Genomic DNA, 21,201 nt, shown 5'->3' with positions numbered 1-21,201 from the left:
ATGCAATACTAATAACAATCGTATGCGGAAGCTTCCCAGGAAGTTGTCCCCACTTGGGAGGAGGGAGAAGAGAGCAGCCCAGCAATTGTCTCCAAGGTCTTTTGGGAATTCCTCATAACTAGGTGAAATTACTACCCTCCTTTTATACAGCCCAATCTTCTCCTCCTTGCGTATAGCATGATATAAGCAAAGAACTGAGCAATATAATCATATATGTGGTAGCAGTTTTTGGCCGTGGTGTCCTTGAAAGTTCTGGTCATATGGCTTTGTTCCATGCTGTGCCATTTGTCAGAGACAAAAGAGGACAATCCTCACTGCCACTGAACTCCTCCTTTGGCCAACTTGTCCTTTCTAGACATCATCTATGGGGATCTCCATCCATAAAGATAATGTTGAGCTAACATGGTGAAGGCCATAGAAATTATGCCTTAGGCCTTGGCCGGCTCTGGAGTCATCATCCCACCCAAGTTAACAAAGCAAATTTCGTGGTTGCTGTCTACTATAGGCTGCTGGATCAAGAGGATGAGGTCAATGTAAGAAATCAGGCAAGCAAGGCAGGAGATGAGCGTGGCAGAGTAACGGCCTTCTCTTCAGGTCGAGCTGAAGCGCAAGGAGGATATGCATAGGTAGTAGAAGCAGGGACACGCATTCTGGAAGAATCTAAAGATGCTGCTCGGGTCTGTAGGGATGGGACCAGAAAAGCTAAGGCAAAGCTGGAGCTGAATTTGGCAGGGGATGTAAAGAATCATAAGATGGGCTTCCACAGCTGCGTTGGTCAGAAAGTAAGACTAAATAATGCGTAACAGCTCTCCTCCCTTGCTGATAAATAAGCCAGGAGGTCTAGTGGCCAGCAACATGGAGAAGGCTGTGGTACCCGGCGAGTCATTTTCCTCTGTTTTCACTGGCACGGTTACCAAACCTCTTGTGACTCTGAACCTCAAGGCAGGGACTTGGGGAACAAAGTCCTTTCCACCAAAGGAAACGATCTGTTCTGAGACCACCCGAGGAACCTGTGCATACACAAGTCCTGCACCTGGGCAGGCACAACCCCATGCACCAGTACGTGCTGGAGGTCGATCGGCTGGAAAGCAGCTCTGCAAAATAGGACAATGTGTCCTTGCCACAAAGGCGACCAAGGATATCCTTAGCCTGATGTAGAGGAAAGCAGAGTTTGTATATGTTACAAGACAGTTGTGTGGACCATTCAAGGTGCTCACTGTCCCCGGGACTGCAGGGCACCACAGACCACCCTTGGGCAGCTTTGAGGGCACTGCCTATTTTTCTAAAAGACTCCTATCCAGCTTAGCGCAAATCCTACTCTCTTGAGCCCTCAAGCCAGCAGTGCCGAACACACGCTTTGTATTTTATTTGCTTCCAGGAGACGTGCAGCTTAGAAACGACTGCAATGGAAGTGGGGCTTTCAGCAAACAGTGTGGAGCAACTTCTGCCGGTTTTTCAAGATGTCCTGAGAAGTTAAGGCCAGGCCTGCCCTGCCCTGCCCTGCCCTGCCCTGCCCTGCTCAAAGCAGTCAATTGAGTGGAGGGAGCAGCACCAAAAAGGCACAGGCACCTTTGGGGTGGACTTGATGCGGTAACAAATAACAAGAGGTAGTACTTGTAGCTACTACAGCCTCTTCTGCGACCTCGTAGCCCGCCCTCAGGGTCGCAGCACTACACGGAGCAGATCCATCCGCGCCCCGCGGGCACCAGGTCGACGAGGGCCGACCCGCCAAGGGGGCGGGGAAAAGCGAAAAAGACAGGCGAGACAGCAAATCGAGACGCGGGCGACGATCCGTCGGCCCAATGGGCGCCGCGGAGGGCCCGGCTTAGTGGAGGAAGTGGCGGGGCGGACACGGGCGTTGTCCTTGGCTGACGCGAGTATCGGTGTGCTGGCCTCTCGCCCTGGTGGCGCCACTACTATCTTCGGAAAGTTCATCGGCAAGGCGTTTCTCTGGTATCGTCAGCGACGAGGACTGGGAGGTAGCCGCGGCTTTGCTCTGTGCGCGGTTCCTCTTCCCTTCCTCCCCCTCCTCGCGCGCTTGCGGGCATCTGAGCCGAGGACACCCGGTGCGGGGCACCCGGGCGCGCGGTAGGGCGTGCGGCGGCGCTGCTGCTGCGGGTGGGTGGGTGCAGGGACGCGGGACGGACCGGGCTTCTTCTGGGTTGTGGCGCTCTCTGCTGCACCATCCCGATAGTTTGTTCCGTGCCCCGCCCCCACCCCTCCGGCTGCCGCGGGCGTACTGGGTTGCTGGTGTTGTCCGGGCTCGCCTCGCATCCCACCCCCAGCGTGTCCTGTGCGCGCCTAGAGAAGGGCCTCCGACGGTAACTTGGTCTCAGTCTGTCTCCTAACAGCATCGATGAAGTTTCGCAGCTTATCTGTACTAGACTTTGGTTTTGAACCCCCAGACTGGATTATGAGGGCGAGGAATTACGTCTTTTTCTAGGATTAAAAAAAAAAAAAAAAAATTAAGGAAAAAAAAAGAAGTTTACAAAGTGATCATGCTGCAGGCTGCATTAGCTTTCCAGAACTCGTTTCTCTGGGGAAGTAAGACCGTGATAACAGCATGCTTGCAAGTGTCACGGGTGTTGGCACTGGAAACTAGAGTGAGCTGCTTAGACCGGGGGAAAAACAATGCAGTCGTTGCCTATGCAATGTTAACTTTAAGGTAGTATCCCATATGATTTAGTTATTAAAATGCTGAAAGTTATCAGTTAGGGATTCCTTCTGCTTTTGAAGGTAGGGTTTGCATGCAGTATGGAAGACAGACTCGTCCTATGCACTCGCAGGCTTCCTGTCATTATGCGTGTGTTTGATACTTGAGCCCCCTGTCCTGTGGGAAATGAATGGCCGCTGCTCTTCCACTTCACTGAACTCTTTGCCGATTCGGTTAAGCCATTTGTCTCCAGTCTCTGCGTGGACTACATCCAATAGAAAAACTGCTTAGGAAAGAATCAGCCCGAACTAAAACATGCTGGAGGTTGTTAATTGCAAGTAGTGGCCTGTCTCCTTCCCCCATGGTCTTGCATGACGAATCCCACTTCTGGAGGGGGCTCTGTAAATATACTGTATTTTGGGTATAGAAAGCATAATAATCAATGTTCTGGCTTGTGTTTGGGGTATCTGGTAATCTGCTTCTGTAGGAGTTCAGTGGGGCAGATGGGTTTGCATAAGCTATTACCTTTCTCTGAAGCCGGTTATGTTTTAACTGTTTGCTCTTCCTCCAGTGCCGTGCATTCCATGATCGTTCGCCCCTAGACGGGCACTTTTCCTAGTCATGCCTAAGGAGCCAATTATTGAGTTGTCTGAAGCAGGAGATTCTGGTGAATCTGTAAGTACTGTGGGAGTTTTCTTTATGCTAAACTGTACCTGTAGGTAGTGCCTCATTTACTAGACTCTTTCCCATCCCCCCTTTCCCCCTTGATAGGGCACAGTAGGCTACTTTGGGTTTTCTGGCGCTATCATCTCTTGCCTCTAGCTTGTAATGGAGTTGAGCTTTTTGACTAAAAGCAGTGCTATAAAGCAGTGCTGGTCCCTGGGTATGTACTTCTGGTGCAAAATGCAGTGTTGTTTTGGAGTGCAGTCAGGTGCCTATCGTTGTGGTTTAGAGTCAGAGTAGTAGTACTCCTAACATGGAGAGGAGGGCTTGGGGTTTTTGGCAGGTCAGGGGCAAGGAAGGGCAAAGCTGGTTGAGAGGTGCTGGATGTTTTGCTTTAAGCTATGAAAGCCATGTTCAAAGACTTTGTAAACCCATGCAAAAGGCGGCCTCAAGTTTATTTTCCAGCAGGATTGGTTATGTTGCCTGAAGACACAATGGGGGCTTTAACCCGGAGACAGTGTCAGCTTCTGTGGCTGTTTTGTAGTCCTTTGCTGTCTAGCTTTGGAAAAATTGCCTAGCTCTCTTTTGCCCCTATAGCGTGCATAATTGGTCTTTGTAGCTTTGCTTGGAAAGCTTTAGTTGCCGGAGGTTGGACGGACATTAATTTGATATGCAGTGGTTGAACTGCTAGGAATTGGCTAGCTGCATTCTCTGGGTGGTTCTCTGCTCTCGTTCCTTCCTTTCCTGCCCTCTCCCGTCTTTATGTGTTCCTTTATTCATTTTATTTTACTTATTTATGGGTTTGTACTTCCTTCTCCAGCTTCTTGGGCATGTAATGATTGTTGGCGAGATGTGTGTTGCTCACCTGGGCCTGACCAATGGATTCCGGATGGTTGTGGATGAAGGGCCCGAGGGTGGGCAGTCTGTCTATCGCATACATCTACCCGTTCTGGGTGGCCGTCAGTCGGACTGGCCGCCTGGCTAAGATTTTGGCACCGCAAGAGCTGCTGCACGTGTACAAATCGCCACTGAATGGATTTCATCTGTTGCCCATCAGTCTAGCAGCTTTTGATGTGTAATTTTTTTTTTTTTTTTTGCCGTGTGTCTGTGGAAGGTAATAAAAGCCTTGAGCAGCAGTTGCACAATAAAGATTTGTCATGGGGATATCATCTCCGTCTTGCGCGTCTTACTGAGGGGAAGTAGTTCTGCAAATTCAAACGGTGTCTCCCGCGACTGCACCAACTGCACGTGCATGTGGAATGTTTCAGCCAGGTAACAGCATTTCAGAGATAGATGGTGATTTGCCTGTTCATTTGAAGCCTGAAGCTGGAAGCGTTTAGCAGTCTCTCACGTCTTGTAGGAAGCAAAGTCTTAGCTCTTTGGCAGTGGCATGCCAAGGTACAGAAAGTCTGTGTGGGCTGCTGCTAAAACTGTAGAAGATACTGTGTGCGAGGAGGCTACATGCACGCTTTCCAAGGGTGGATTCATCATGGTGCACTGTGTTGGAAGCATCGACCTCCTGTTGGACCTGGGTGTCCTGGTTACAGGAGTAGGGTGCCAGTTTAGCACTATGTGCATGTAAGCAAACTGTATTGTACCACCCTCTATGTCATTCCTGATGAACTGCCAACAATGGATCTACTTGCAGTAGCTGCCTACTGTACACCCAACACCTCAGGCTACAAAATGACTATTAAATGAGAAAAGGGAGAAGAGGCAACCCTTCCCAGGCAGGGTAGTGTTTTTCTTTTTCTTCACCCAAATGACTCAGCCATGATAACTCCCCTGTGGGGAAGCACCAGCTCATTCCCACCCAGCCTGAGGGGTCATCTCTGCTAATGGGCCATAATGGACTCAATGGCACTAGCAGAATGGGCAGCTGCAGTGACTCAGACCATCAGAGACTCCCAAAATATCCCATGACTCACAGTATTGCATTCCTCCACTGTGAAACTCCCTGTCCTGGGGGAGGTACTGAGCATTCCCACCTGAACCTGAGCATATATATAATCTTTGGGTTTGGGGACTTTGGGCACCACCACTTGACAGATCCAAAGGAGGACCAAAACATCAACAGGACTGCGACCATTACTTCAACAGGACTGTGGCCATCACTCTGACCAGCAGGGTGCCAGTTTATGCTCTTGACTTTGTGGGTTAAAACCAGTTCTCTCTGTATCATTGTTTAGTAAATTGTAACTCCGACCTGTAATCTCTCTTGAGGCAGATGTGTGGGATTATTTTTCTCCTGCCGGTTTACATTTAAACCAGCATGCTGGGTGATTGCCATAGGTTTTAGAAGTCTCTGTCACCTGGTGGAATTTTATGTCTCGCCTCGCAGGCAAGGTTGTGTGGATACTTAGCTCCAAACCGAAGAGAGCCAAGGGTTATGAAACCCAGATCCACTGGAGAATTGTAGGATCCTAGACCAGCCCAGGTGTGAAGGGACTTTGAAAGATCATCTGGTGCAGCCTTCTGTGGGAAAGGGAGCCTAGATGAGATTATTTAGTGCCCTGTCCAATTGCATCTTGAAAACCTCCAGCAATGGGGACTGGTGCAACTTGTGCCCGTTGTCCCTTGTCTTCTCCATGTGGCTCCCTTGAAGTACTAGAATACTGTGAGGAGGTTCCCCCTGAGCCTAGGCAGGTGCCTAACATTTTGCAACTAATTCCTTTGTCGTTGCTAGCCTTCATGCAGCCCCTAGCTGCTTTTAGATGTTCCTCCACAGCTTTTGGATCATGCTGAGCCCATTTGTCCGAGTATTTAGGACTTAGGCTTATTCCCTGCTTCTGTAAGTATTCAGTGATATCTCTTGCCATCCCTCCGACTATGCCAATTGGTGTTTTAGGTCGCTTAAAGTATCACCGGAAAAGGTATCAGCAAAAGCAGGTTCTCCAGCCCTTTGAGCATCTTCATGGCCCTCCTTGGGACCCTCTCCAGTCTGTCCGCCTCTTTTTATTGACTTCTGGGGACCAGAACTGGACACAGAGTGTTGCCTGCAGGCATGGCCTCTGTGAGAAGAGGCCAGGGTCTGCTCTGCGCTAGACACAGCTAGTTTTCACCAGCTAGGCACCAGACTCCCTGAGAGGCAAAGCTGAGCAACTCAGCAAAGCTGGTGGCACCCCTGTGTAAGCATATTTAAGAAAGGGTGTAAAGCGCTGTCTGGGGCAGGTATTTCCCTGCTGCCCTCAGATCTGGCAGGTGGCTGTGTCCTGAAGGAACTTTTTCATCTTATTTTCTCCTCCTGTCCTCTTGAGGAGGGGTGGTGAGAGAGCAGCTGGTTGGGCCCCTGGCAGCCAGCCGAGGTCTGACATCATAAAGCCTAAAAGGCATATTCTTCCACGTAGAAGGTGACTGGTGGTTTAGAGATTTTAGGAGCAGGAAAATTAATTAGGGGCTGAATGTTGATTTGAGCGTAGGGCAGGTACCAATCCGTCTTCTATAACTGCAATTTCAGCAGCAGAGGACAGCTGAGAATCAGGCCCCAGTGATGCTGGTTTGGGTGTTGCTAAGATGGAGTTTATTTCCCCATAGCAGCTCTCACAGTGCCGTGTGTCACGAGAAAAAGGGAGGCTTCCTCGACCCTTCGTGTGGGGAGATTTACTCAGTCTTTAGTGTTTAATTTGTCTGCGTTTCAGGAAAGTTGAGACCATTGCGCCCGACCGGTCCGTCAGCATCCCGTTGGGGGGGATCCTTCACTGAGCAGTCCTACTGGATCAGAGGGTGGTTCTCCTGACTTAGGGAAACGCACCAACAGTGCAAGGGAGACCCCTCAGCAGGTCTTCCCCTTTACCCATTGTGTTACCTGCTGCTGGCGACTGGTAGCGTCCGCCAAGGATTCACACTGGCAGTTTATGGAATAACACTCTTTATTAATATAAATAGTGACAGGTTAGTGTTCTAAGATTGTTGGTGATAGTGTCTGACTGCAAAAAATATATTTGAAGGAATATACAGACAAGCTCTAATCCCCAATAAAATGTTCAGCATGCATAGAGTATGATTCCTATCCAATAGGCATCTCTATGGGGGAGAAGACAGGTTCAGCCCATCAACTGATCCCAGCAGCTACCATGGATTCTTCCCTAACTTTTCCCCATTCTCGACTTATTTTTATACTGTTTCTGTGTGTTTAGGTGGAGCTCGAGTGACTCTAGTCATACATACTTTTGTTACTGATTGGTGTAAAATTCTCTTGCTTTGCTTTTAAAGATACAGTCAAAAGGAATATAGAGGGCATGCCCAGTGAGGGGTGGTCGCACTTTGGAGGTGGGTAACTTTGGGATGGAGGTGTGCGTTAATATTATTTATTGGGCTTTAATGAAGCGAGTTCATCTAAGGAGAGAGATTTCACCACAGTTGCTGGCTCAGCAGTAAGACATCTTCCCCTATCTCCCCTGGTTGACAGGTGGCATGCGGTTTATCAGCTGCAAAGTACCATTGCGTTCCCTTCCCTGCAAGGATTTCTGCAGAGCCTGGCCTTCGCTCCGCTCCACCCTCCATTCCATCCCCCTTAGCAGGTGCGTGTGTATGGGGAATCATCGCGGAATAGGTTTCAAGTCATGCCAACTGCATTCCATCCAGGGAGCCGCAACTGTGATTTACCCTATAATTCCCGTACTGTTTTAACTCCTGTAAGGATGTTAATATAACTCCTAAGTTTCCTCTAATTGAATCCCCAGTTACCGGTCCACAGGGTCCCCAGTCATTTTCCCACACCGTGCTTTGCATTGGTAGCTAGAAAGGTGTTGATAACACACCAGCATTTTGGCTACTGCTGAGCAGTGTTGGCACAGCATCAGTGCCGTCTCTCCAACATTCTGCCCCAGCATCAGCAGGCTGGGGGTGGGGCAAGATCCTAGGAGGAGACACAACCAGGACAGCTGACCCAAACTGGCCAGAGGGATATTCCATACCATGTGACGTCAGCTCAGAAATAAAAGCAAAGTAAAGGAGGAGGAAAGGGGGGCATTTCTTATTTACAGTGTTTGCCTTCCGGAGAAACTGCTACGTGTGCGGAAGTCCTGCTTCCCGGGAAGTGGCTAGACAGTGCTCGCTGATCGAAACTAGACAATAAATTTGGGGGTTTTCCCTCTCCTTGTTCATGCACAAACTTTCACTTTTGCTTTAGTAAACTGCCTTATCTCAATCTGCAAGTTGTTTTTCATCTCTCCTGTCCAGCTGGGAAGGGAGAGAGATAGAGTTGTTTGGTGAACACCTGGCATCTAGCCGAGATAAACCCACACCAGTCCTTTTCGGTTCCTAATGTGGGCCGAGACAATGGCAGTTATATATCTTGCATGGTATAGTAATATTAGTTACTGAGTAGCAAGCTCTTGTGCGGGACATGGAGTTTGTCAGGTGCGCTGCTTATCTCTTTGTTTTGTTGAGTTTGAGAACATGTTAATACAAACAGTGGCTCTGTGCTTTGCTGTGACATTGATGTCTTTGTTGTGCTGGGGGAGCTATTTTCTGGGGACAATGAGGGAATCCCTCTCCCTATCTGGGATTGATGTAGATTGTTTTAGAATGCAGGCGGCCGCATTCCTCGTTCATCCTTATGTGAAGCTGTTGAATGCTATTAATACTAATAACTAATACTGTTGGCACACTATGGGGTTTGTGGAATCTGGTGTCATCCTGGTGTAAGACAAAACAAACTGTAGGTGAGGAGTTACCGAAACGTGCCCTGAAGCGGCTGGTCGCTGGATGGCAGTGCGTGTGGAAGGATTTGGGCAGGTTCCTAGAGTGGTTATCACCTCCCATTGCCTGGGACTCTACACCTAAACAGGTAATGCACCCTGGCAAACTGAGGCGTCACCTGACAGAAGGGTGCCTTGCCTAACCGGATGAAACCCAGCAGCTTCTCGCCCTGTACGGGGGCCTCTTGAGCCACAGTTCAGTGCTCTCAGAGGAGTGTGGCTGAGGCAGGGACCCAAACTGCATTTGAGGATGCTATGGCTGAGATAGGGACCCAAACAAAAACAACTACAGTAATTGCCTCCAGAAGTGACAAAGAAAAAGTGGATAAGGAGAGCCAAGGAGCGATCAGCAAGACTCACTCACCTTTTAGTAGTCCCATGTGGCCAGTGCAAAAGTCTGACGGAGGGTGGAGGTGAACAGTAGACCATCGTGGCCTGAATGAAGTAACGCCCCCACTGAGTGCTGCTGTACCGGACATGTTAGAGCTCCAATATGAACTGGAGTCGAAGGCAGCCAGGTGGTATGCTGCACTTGGCTTTGTCAATGCATTCTTCTCAATTCCTTTGGCAACAGAGTGCAGACCACGGTTTGCTCTCATGTGGCGGGGTGTCCAATACACCTGGAATCGAGTGCCCCGGGGATGGAAACGCAGCCCTACCACCTCTCATGGACTGATCCAAAGCGTACTGGAGAGGGGTGATGCCCCTGAACATCTACAATACGTTTGTGGCATCATTGTGTGGGGCAGTGAGGCAGAAGAAGTGTTTGAGAAGGGAAAAAAGAATAGTTCAGAATGTTCTGAAAGCTGGGTTTGCCATAAAGAAAAGCAAGGTCAGGGGACCTGCACAGGACATCCAATTCTGGGGCGTCAAAAGGCAGGATGGCCGCCGTCATGTGCCTATGGATGTGGTTAACAAGATAGCAACTATGTCTTTGCCAGCTAAGAAGATGGAAACACAGGCTTTCGTAAGTCGCCTGGGGTTTTGGAGAATGCATATTCCACATTATAGTCAGCTTGCGAGGCCCCCCTATCGAGTGACCCAGAAGAAGAACCATTTTGAATGTGGCCTTGAGCAACAACAGGCCTTTGGGCAGATCAAAGAGGAAATAGCTTGTGCGGTAGCTCTTGGGCCTGTTCAGACTGGGCCAGCCCTGCAAAATATACTCTACACTGCAGCTGGGTAGCATGGTATCACTTGGAGCTGCTGGCAAAGAACATCAAGAGAAACGCGAGGTTGACCATTAGGGTTTTGGAGCCGGGAATATTGCGGACCAGAAGGCCCACTACACTCCAACTGAAAAAGAAATATTAGCAGCGTATGAGGGGGTTTGAGCATCCTCAGAAGTTGTTGGGAAAGAAGGGTGTCTCCTCTTGGCACTGCAATTTCCTGTGCTACACTAGACGTTCAAAGGAAGCATCCCTTCGACATATCGTGCAAGCAGTGCTACATGGAATAAGTGAGTGGGTAGCACTGATCACACAACGAGCTCGCCTGGGGAAACCCAATTGCCCGAGAATCCCTGAAAGCAGGCAGAGATTTTGGAGCATTGATTTGGAAGGTCACTCGTGCTCAGGAAGGAAGCACCACCACATAATGAGTTATCAGAAGATGAAAGAGGCCATGCTCTCTTTTGTGATGGATCCTGCCTTGTGGTTGGGAACCATCAGAGGTGGAAAGCTGCTGTGTGGAGTCCCACACAACGAGTTGTTGAGGCCACTGAAGGAGAAGAAAAGTGGCTTGTACTGTGTCTCTATACTGACTCCTGGATGGTGGCTACAGCAATGGAAGAAGACCAATTGGCAGTGCAGGGGTAAACCCATCTGGGCTGCTGTGTTGTGGCAGGGCATCACTGCACGGATAGGAAACACGGCTCTGAAGGAACGTCACGTAGATGCTTAGATGTCCAAAAGCCACGCCCCTGAGGAACATCACAAAAATGAACAGCCAGATAAGGCTGCCAAAATTGAAATAGCTCAGGTAGACTTAGACTGGGAGCAGAAGTGTGAACTCTTTACAGCCCGATGGGCCCATGAAACATCAGGACATCTAGGAAAAGATGCAACCTACAGATGAGCTTGTGATCGAGGGGTCGGCCTGACCACGGAGGCTATCACACAGGTCACCCATGAATGCGAAACATGTGCTGCAATCAAGTGAGCCGCATGAGTAAAATCTCCTTGGAATAGATGGCCAAATTGGGTTTTAAATATCGTGATGAGGCCTGGCAAATTGACTATATTGGACCACTGCCATGAACACAGCAAGGCAAGAGCTTGCATACTCATCGTGGTAGAGGCAACTACTGGTTGGCGGGAAAAATACCCTGTAAACCGTGCTATTGCTCAAAAATCTCTCTTGGGCCTTGAGAGACACATTTTGTGGTGACATGGTACCCCAGAAGGGATGGAATCAATGAGTCTCATTTATGAAATGGACCCATAAACTCTTAGGCAAAGCAACATGCATTGAGTGGATATATCACATCCCTTATCACCCACAGGCCTCTGGAAAGACTGAGAGGTATGATGGACTGCTGATGACTATGTCCAAGAGGGTTAGGCAATCGGGCATGGAAGCACTGGGATGCAAATTTAGCAGAAGCCACTTGGCTGGTTAACACCAGAGGATCTGCTAACCCCCTACATACTGTGGGAAGAGATAAGGTCCCCATACTACACACAGGGAAGTGGCTAAGGAGGTCGGTGTGGAATTCTCCTCCCATGGGAGAAGGCAAACCCATTAAATGGGATTGTCTTTGCTCAAGGACCTGGGTGTACTTGATGGGCAATGCAGAAGGATGGGGAGACCTGGTGTGTGCCTCAAGGAGATTCAACCTTGGGGGAAAAATAATGAGTGTAAATTGTATGTTGCAGGAAGTAAAGTATCAGGAGTGACATGAACCGAAGATGAGCGAATTTTACGAGGCGTGAGGAGAGTGCGATGATAGCCCAGGCAGGGCCGGTGTCGGTGCTGAACGATCGAGTGTGTCGCTTCTGTCCCGAGCACCCATCTTGATGGAATGGAGCCCAAGTCGCGGCCTGTTTTTTAAACATCTGGAGGGGTGGAGGAAGCCCACGAAATGGGAAGCTATCATCTGTCTTTGAAAAGGAAGTGGGACGGTAGTTAATGAAAATGTATACGTGTGTTGGGCATAAAGATGGTTTAAGCGTTGTAAGCGTTGGTAAGAAGGGATTTCAGTCATGACAAATAAATGCAGTGGAATAATTAGAAGACAGATATATGTATGTAAATATATAGATATATAGAATTCTGTGGGGTCTGAGTATGATGCAAATGGTGGGGAGTAAGGGGTGGAGATTGTACTGGGTGTGGCTGAGATGGAGTTCATTTTCCCCATAGCGGCCGTCAGTGCCATGCTTTGCATTTGTATCTAGAAAGGTGTTGATAACACATCAGTGTTTTGGCTACTGCTGGGCAGTGTTGGCACAGCATCAGCGCTGTCTCTCCAGCATTCTGCCCCCCATCAGAAGGCTGGGGGTGGGCAAGATCCTGGGAGGAGACACCACTAGACCAGGTGACCCAAACTGGCCAGAGGGCTATTCTATACCATATGACTTCAGCTCAGAAATAAAAGCTAAGTCAAGGAGGGGGAAGGGAGCACATTCGTTATTTACAGCGTTTGCCTTTCGGAGCAACCCCTACGCGTGCTGAAGCCCTGCTTCTTGGAAAGTGGTCGGACAGTGCTTGCTGATGGGAACCAGGGGATATAATATTTGTTTTTCCTGTTTGCTTTTTCGTGCAAAACCTTTCTCTTTTCCTTTAGTAAACTGCCTCATCTCACCCTGTGAGCTGTTTTCCATCTTATTTTCTCTCTGTGTCAAGCTGAGAAGGAGGAGTGATAGAGCGGCTCTGTGGGCACCTGGCATCCAGGCAAGGTCGACCCACCACGGATGCTTTTGATGCCGTCCAGGTGTTGGTAGGATAAGGACACTGATAATGCGGGTAAATAATTGGCTGCGGAGCTGGTGCTCGCAACAGCGTTCTGGGTTCTATGAGCATGGGACCCTGTTTTTGGATCAGCATCTGCTTGGGAGAGCGGGGCTCCACCTCACTAAGCGGGGCAAAGATATTTTTGCCAGTAGGATAGCTGGCCTCATTAGGAGGGCTTTAAACTAAAAGTGAGGGTGCGAGGAGGGAGAGGGAGAGAATAATCAGCAGCCCTGTGCGGGACCGATGGACAGGGTCAATGAGCAAAGGGCCGGGCAAGAGTTCCAGTACCTGGAAGTCCCCCTTAGAACCCAAAGGCGGTGGTGGATGGCATAGCTGCAAGTGTGCCCAGCAGAAAGATCTCCTTGGACAAGTAAGTTTTAAAAGAGGAGTTTGACAGGAAGCACGGACTCCGGGTACACGGACGGGAGTTCGATGCCAGGTATTGTACGCTGCCCCAGGCTGAGCGACGGCCTGCCTTCAGGCTGCACAAAAGGAAGGTAAGCCAGAATGTAACCTCGGGGTGACTGACATAAGTAACTCCTGAGATGAAGGAGACCGGATGCATTTCTGTGCTCGGGGTAGAAGGAAGAACACTCCCCCATCTCCCAAAGTGCCCCTACATAACAGACAGGATGCTCCTGGTTTGAAGACTGAAGAGCACATGAGGAAGGGACAGGACCCAGAACAAAGCCAACCATGCAAAGCTGACCTAACCACCTGCCCACGTTAGAACCAGTGCGACCAGAGAAGCACATCCAGGTATTAGTAATTGGAGATTTCCTCCTGAGAAACACCGAGACACCCATTTCCCACCCAGACGATTTCTCTAGAGAACTCTGCTGCCTACCAGGAGCTCCCATTCATGGTGTCACTGAGAGGCTGCCGAGGCTGGTGAACCCTACAGCTCATCATCTGCTCCTACTCTTCTCTGTAGGGTCTGATGAGGCAACTTAGAACCCTCCCAAGAGGTCTATTATGTCTGAAGGAGCGATGTTAAAAGGATGGGGAGCACAGGTGATGGTCTCCTCTTTTGGTGTCTGGTCTGAGGAAGGGGTCCAGGAAGGAGGAGACAGACCGAACAGCTGAATGCTGGGATGCGTAGCTGGCGCCATACTCAAGGTTTTGGCTTCTATGGTCATGGGTCTACCTTTAAGAAGCCAGGTCTGTCGGGAGCTGATGGGATTCACGCGACCAAGTGGGGCAAGATCGTCTTTGCCAGTTAGCTGGTTAGACTTACAAGGAGGGCTTTAAACGAGACTCAGCGGGCAAAGACAATGGAGTTTCGAGCAACAGAGAAGAGCCAGGGGCTGGTGGTGTGTTAGGAACCGAGAGGGGAATACTTGAGAACTGCTGCAAAGAAATTGGGGCTTGATCCTTGTCCAAAAATGTGACACAGTTAACAGCCCAACGGAAGTGCCTCTGTACCAATGCATGCAGTATGCATAAGAAAGAGGAGCTGGAAACCACTGTGCAGCCGGAAAGCTAACAGTGTAATCACTACAGTAAAAATATACTGGGACAACTCAATGACTGGAGCTCCGCAATCAGTGGCTATAAATGGGTCAGAAGGAAGGAGAGGCGGAGGTGACCCTCTATGTAAACCAAAATAAGAGGGATTTCCTGTACAGAGCTGTCTTTGAAAGACAGCGATGAACAGGTTGAGAGCTTATGGGTGAAAATTAGAGGCCAAGCTGTTGTGTTAAGAGTAAGAAATTTGGCAGAAAATAAAGCCCCTTGCGTTCCAGCTGGTCCTCAGAGGTCAGAGGGACTGGGTGGGGTTAGGCTTATTTTCCGATTACAACCAATTCAGCACTGCGAGTCTGGTTGCGTTCTCTAAGAACCTTTGCGAGTGCAGATTCAGGAACAGAGTGTTTTTTCTGAAGTTACAGAAATAGAGATTTGGAACTGCCATTGAGAAGTGCACGAGCTGTGGTAGAACTCTAATAACATTGTGCTAACCCATGCAATACTAATAACAATCGTATGCGGAAGCTTCCCAGGAAGTTGTCCCCACTTGGGAGGAGGGAGAAGAGAGCAGCCCAGCAATTGTCTCCAAGGTCTTTTGGGAATTCCTCATAACTAGGTGAAATTACTACCCTCCTTTTATACAGCCCAATCTTCTCCTCCTTGCGTATAGCATGATATAAGCAAAGAACTGAGCAATATAATCATATATGTGGTAGCAGTTTTTGGCCGTGGTGTCCTTGAAAGTTCTGGTCATATGGCTTTGTTCCATGCTGTGCCATTTGTCAGAGACAAAAGAGGACAATCCTCACTGCCACTGAACTCCTCCTTTGGCCAACTTGTCCTTTCTAGACATCATCTATGGGGATCTCCATCCATAAAGATAATGTTGAGCTAACATGGTGAAGGCCATAGAAATTATGCCTTAGGCCTTGGCCGGCTCTGGAGTCATCATCCCACCCAAGTTAACAAAGCAAATTTCGTGGTTGCTGTCTACTATAGGCTGCTGGATCAAGAGGATGAGGTCAATGTAAGAAATCAGGCAAGCAAGGCAGGAGATGAGCGTGGCAGAGTAACGGCCTTCTCTTCAGGTCGAGCTGAAGCGCAAGGAGGATATGCATAGGTAGTAGAAGCAGGGACACGCATTCTGGAAGAATCTAAAGATGCTGCTCGGGTCTGTAGGGATGGGACCAGAAAAGCTAAGGCAAAGCTGGAGCTGAATTTGGCAGGGGATGTAAAGAATCATAAGATGGGCTTCCACAGCTGCGTTGGTCAGAAAGTAAGACTAAATAATGCGTAACAGCTCTCCTCCCTTGCTGATAAATAAGCCAGGAGGTCTAGTGGCCAGCAACATGGAGAAGGCTGTGGTACCCGGCGAGTCATTTTCCTCTGTTTTCACTGGCACGGTTGCCAAACCTCTTGTGACTCTGAACCTCAAGGCAGGGACTTGGGGAACAAAGTCCTTTCCACCAAAGGAAACGATCTGTTCTGAGACCACCCGAGGAACCTGTGCATACACAAGTCCTGCACCTGGGCAGGCACAACCCCATGCACCAGTACGTGCTGGAGGTCGATCGGCTGGAAAGCAGCTCTGCAAAATAGGACAATGTGTCCTTGCCACAAAGGCGACCAAGGATATCCTTAGCCTGATGTAGAGGAAAGCAGAGTTTGTATATGTTACAAGACAGTTGTGTGGACCATTCAAGGTGCTCACTGTCCCCGGGACTGCAGGGCACCACAGACCACCCTTGGGCAGCTTTGAGGGCACTGCCTATTTTTCTAAAAGACTCCTATCCAGCTTAGCGCAAATCCTACTCTCTTGAGCCCTCAAGCCAGCAGTGCCGAACGCACGCTTTGTATTTTATTTGCTTCCAGGAGACGTGCAGCTTAGAAACGACTGCAATGGAAGTGGGGCTTTCAGCAAACAGTGTGGAGCAACTTCTGCCGGTTTTTCAAGATGTCCTGAGAAGTTAAGGCCAGGCCTGCCCTGCCCTGCCCTGCCCTGCTCAAAGCAGTCAATTGAGTGGAGGGAGCAGCACCAAAAAGGCACAGGCACCTTTGGGGTGGACTTGATGCGGTAACAAATAACAAGAGGTAGTACTTGTAGCTACTACAGCCTCTTCTGCGACCTCGTAGCCCGCCCTCAGGGTCGCAGCACTACACGGAGCAGATCCATCCGCGCCCCGCGGGCACCAGGTCGACGAGGGCCGACCCGCCAAGGGGGCGGGGAAAAGCGAAAAAGACAGGCGAGACAGCAAATCGAGACGCGGGCGACGATCCGTCGGCCCAATGGGCGCCGCGGAGGGCCCGGCTTAGTGGAGGAAGTGGCGGGGCGGACACGGGCGTTGTCCTTGGCTGACGCGAGTATCGGTGTGCTGGCCTCTCGCCCTGGTGGCGCCACTACTATCTTCGGAAAGTTCATCGGCAAGGCGTTTCTCTGGTATCGTCAGCGACGAGGACTGGGAGGTAGCCGCGGCTTTGCTCTGTGCGCGGTTCCTCTTCCCTTCCTCCCCCTCCTCGCGCGCTTGCGGGCATCTGAGCCGAGGACACCCGGTGCGGGGCACCCGGGCGCGCGGTAGGGCGTGCGGCGGCGCTGCTGCTGCGGGTGGGTGGGTGCAGGGACGCGGGACGGACCGGGCTTCTTCTGGGTTGTGGCGCTCTCTGCTGCACCATCCCGATAGTTTGTTCCGTGCCCCGCCCCCACCCCTCCGGCTGCCGCGGGCGTACTGGGTTGCTGGTGTTGTCCGGGCTCGCCTCGCATCCCACCCCCAGCGTGTCCTGTGCGCGCCTAGAGAAGGGCCTCCGACGGTAACTTGGTCTCAGTCTGTCTCCTAACAGCATCGATGAAGTTTCGCAGCTTATCTGTACTAGACTTTGGTTTTGAACCCCCAGACTGGATTATGAGGGCGAGGAATTACGTCTTTTTCTAGGATTAAAAAAAAAAAAAAAAAAATTAAGGAAAAAAAAAAGAAGTTTACAAAGTGATCATGCTGCAGGCTGCATTAGCTTTCCAGAACTCGTTTCTCTGGGGAAGTAAGACCGTGATAACAGCATGCTTGCAAGTGTCACGGGTGTTGGCACTGGAAACTAGAGTGAGCTGCTTAGACCGGGGGAAAAACAATGCAGTCGTTGCCTATGCAATGTTAACTTTAAGGTAGTATCCCATATGATTTAGTTATTAAAATGCTGAAAGTTATCAGTTAGGGATTCCTTCTGCTTTTGAAGGTAGGGTTTGCATGCAGTATGGAAGACAGACTCGTCCTATGCACTCGCAGGCTTCCTGTCATTATGCGTGTGTTTGATACTTGAGCCCCCTGTCCTGTGGGAAATGAATGGCCGCTGCTCTTCCACTTCACTGAACTCTTTGCCGATTCGGTTAAGCCATTTGTCTCCAGTCTCTGCGTGGACCACATCCAATAGAAAAACTGCTTAGGAAAGAATCAGCCCGAACTAAAACATGCTGGAGGTTGTTAATTGCAAGTAGTGGCCTGTCTCCTTCCCCCATGGTCTTGCATGACGAATCCCACTTCTGGAGGGGGCTCTGTAAATATACTGTATTTTGGGTATAGAAAGCATAATAATCAATGTTCTGGCTTGTGTTTGGGGTATCTGGTAATCTGCTTCTGTAGGAGTTCAGTGGGGCAGATGGGTTTGCATAAGCTATTACCTTTCTCTGAAGCCGGTTATGTTTTAACTGTTTGCTCTTCCTCCAGTGCCGTGCATTCCATGATCGTTCGCCCCTAGACGGGCACTTTTCCTAGTCATGCCTAAGGAGCCAATTATTGAGTTGTCTGAAGCAGGAGATTCTGGTGAATCTGTAAGTACTGTGGGAGTTTTCTTTATGCTAAACTGTACCTGTAGGTAGTGCCTCATTTACTAGACTCTTTCCCATCCCCCCTTTCCCCCTTGATAGGGCACAGTAGGCTACTTTGGGTTTTCTGGTGCTATCATCTCTTGCCTCTAGCTTGTAATGGAGTTGAGCTTTTTGACTAAAAGCAGTGCTATAAAGCAGTGCTGGTCCCTGGGTATGTACTTCTGGTGCAAAATGCAGTGTTGTTTTGGAGTGCAGTCAGGTGCCTATCGTTGTGGTTTAGAGTCAGAGTAGTAGTACTCCTAACATGGAGAGGAGGGCTTGGGGTTTTTGGCAGGTCAGGGGCAAGGAAGGGCAAAGCTGGTTGAGAGGTGCTGGATGTTTTGCTTTAAGCTATGAAAGCCATGTTCAAAGACTTTGTAAACCCATGCAAAAGGCGGCCTCAAGTTTATTTTCCAGCAGGATTGGTTATGTTGCCTGAAGACACAATGGGGGCTTTAACCCGGAGACAGTGTCAGCTTCTGTGGCTGTTTTGTAGTCCTTTGCTGTCTAGCTTTGGAAAAATTGCCTAGCTCTCTTTTGCCCCTATAGCGTGCATAATTGGTCTTTGTAGCTTTGCTTGGAAAGCTTTAGTTGCCGGAGGTTGGACGGACATTAATTTGATATGCAGTGGTTGAACTGCTAGGAATTGGCTAGCTGCATTCTCTGGGTGGTTCTCTGCTCTCGTTCCTTCCTTTCCTGCCCTCTCCCGTCTTTATGTGTTCCTTTATTCATTTTATTTTACTTATTTATGGGTTTGTACTTCCTTCTCCAGCTTCTTGGGCATGTAATGATTGTTGGCGAGATGTGTGTTGCTCACCTGGGCCTGACCAATGGATTCCGGATGGTTGTGGATGAAGGGCCCGAGGGTGGGCAGTCTGTCTATCGCATACATCTACCCGTTCTGGGTGGCCGTCAGTCGGACTGGCCGCCTGGCTAAGATTTTGGCACCGCAAGAGCTGCTGCACGTGTACAAATCGCCACTGAATGGATTTCATCTGTTGCCCATCAGTCTAGCAGCTTTTGATGTGTAATTTTTTTTTTTTTTTTTTGCCGTGTGTCTGTGGAAGGTAATAAAAGCCTTGAGCAGCAGTTGCACAATAAAGATTTGTCATGGGGATATCATCTCCGTCTTGCGCGTCTTACTGAGGGGAAGTAGTTCTGCAAATTCAAACGGTGTCTCCCGCGACTGCACCAACTGCACGTGCATGTGGAATGTTTCAGCCAGGTAACAGCATTTCAGAGATAGATGGTGATTTGCCTGTTCATTTGAAGCCTGAAGCTGGAAGCGTTTAGCAGTCTCTCACGTCTTGTAGGAAGCAAAGTCTTAGCTCTTTGGCAGTGGCATGCCAAGGTACAGAAAGTCTGTGTGGGCTGCTGCTAAAACTGTAGAAGATACTGTGTGCGAGGAGGCTACATGCACGCTTTCCAAGGGTGGATTCATCATGGTGCACTGTGTTGGAAGCATCGACCTCCTGTTGGACCTGGGTGTCCTGGTTACAGGAGTAGGGTGCCAGTTTAGCACTATGTGCATGTAAGCAAACTGTATTGTACCACCCTCTATGTCATTCCTGATGAACTGCCAACAACGGATCTACTTGCAGTAGCTGCCTACTGTACACCCAACACCTCAGGCTACAAAATGACTATTAAATGAGAAAAGGGAGAAGAGGCAACCCTTCCCAGGCAGGGTAGTGTTTTTCTTTTTCTTCACCCAAATGACTCAGCCATGATAACTCCCCTGTGGGGAAGCACCAGCTCATTCCCACCCAGCCTGAGGGGTCATCTCTGCTAATGGGCCATAATGGACTCAATGGCACTAGCAGAATGGGCAGCTGCAGTGACTCAGACCATCAGAGACTCCCAAAATATCCCATGACTCACAGTATTGCATTCCTCCACTGTGAAACTCCCTGTCCTGGGGGAGGTACTGAGCATTCCCACCTGAACCTGAGCATATATATAATCTTTGGGTTTGGGGACTTTGGGCACCACCACTTGACAGATCCAAAGGAGGACCAAAACATCAACAGGACTGCGACCATTACTTCAACAGGACTGTGGCCATCACTCTGACCAGCAGGGTGCCAGTTTATGCTCTTGACTTTGTGGGTTAAAACCAGTTCTCTCTGTATCATTGTTTAGTAAATTGTAACTCCGACCTGTAATCTCTCTTGAGGCAGATGTGTGGGATTATTTTTCTCCTGCCGGTTTACATTTAAACCAGCATGCTGGGTGATTGCCATAGGTTTTAGAAGTCTCTGTCACCTGGTGGAATTTTATGTCTCGCCTCGCAGGCAAGGTTGTGGATACTTAGCTCCAAACCGAAGAGAGCCAAGGGTTATGAAACCCAGATCCACTGGAGAATTGTAGGATCCTAGACCAGCCCAGGTGTGAAGGGACTTTGAAAGATCATCTGGTGCAGCCTTCTGTGGGAAAGGGAGCCTAGATGAGATTATTTAGTGCCCTGTCCAATTGCATCTTGAAAACCTCCAGCAATGGGGACTGGTGCAACTTGTGCCCGTTGTCCCTTGTCTTCTCCATGTGGCTCCCTTGAAGTACTAGAATACTGTGAGGAGGTTCCCCCTGAGCCTAGGCAGGTGCCTAACATTTTGCAACTAATTCCTTTGTCGTTGCTAGCCTTCATGCAGCCCCTAGCTGCTTTTAGATGTTCCTCCACAGCTTTTGGATCATGCTGAGCCCATTTGTCCGAGTATTTAGGACTTAGGCTTATTCCCTGCTTCTGTAAGTATTCAGTGATATCTCTTGCCATCCCTCCGACTATGCCAATTGGTGTTTTAGGTCGCTTAAAGTATCACCGGAAAAGGTATCAGCAAAAGCAGGTTCTCCAGCCCTTTGAGCATCTTCATGGCCCTCCTTGGGACCCTCTCCAGTCTGTCCGCCTCTTTTTATTG

The 21,201-nt window shown here is 49.5% G+C and overlaps 2 long non-coding RNA genes across 8 annotated transcripts in view; both read left to right on the top strand.

The window, feature by feature from the left end:
* The window catches only part of LOC310922158, a 29,553-nt gene extending 25,275 nt beyond the window's left edge, over window positions 1-4,278 (top strand). For 2 of the 3 annotated variants that reach the window (XR_014592310.1, XR_014592311.1), the window contains 2 exons: window positions 3,225-3,328; window positions 4,137-4,278. This is a non-coding gene — a long non-coding RNA (uncharacterized lncRNA). Of the gene's footprint in view, window positions 1-1,378; window positions 1,980-3,224; window positions 3,329-4,136 lie in introns of all 3 variants that reach the window. The other variant, XR_014592312.1, reaches the window with a different exon arrangement.
* A 295-nt stretch (window positions 4,279-4,573) lies between these two features.
* Window positions 4,574-21,201, top strand: part of LOC310922159 — a 29,551-nt gene continuing 12,923 nt past the window's right edge. For 2 of the 5 annotated variants that reach the window (XR_014592315.1, XR_014592316.1), the window contains exon 1: window positions 19,500-19,514. This is a non-coding gene — a long non-coding RNA (uncharacterized lncRNA). Of the gene's footprint in view, window positions 4,589-7,724; window positions 7,837-11,894; window positions 16,903-18,149; window positions 18,254-19,061; window positions 19,204-19,499; window positions 19,515-21,201 lie in introns of those variants that run through there. The other 3 variants (XR_014592317.1, XR_014592318.1, XR_014592314.1) reach the window with 3 other exon arrangements.

This window comes from Zosterops lateralis, assembly GCF_965231275.1.
Source record: "Zosterops lateralis genome assembly, chromosome: W".
Taxonomy (NCBI): Eukaryota; Metazoa; Chordata; class Aves; order Passeriformes; family Zosteropidae; genus Zosterops; species Zosterops lateralis.
This window is presented reverse-complemented; position numbering and strand designations above follow the sequence as displayed.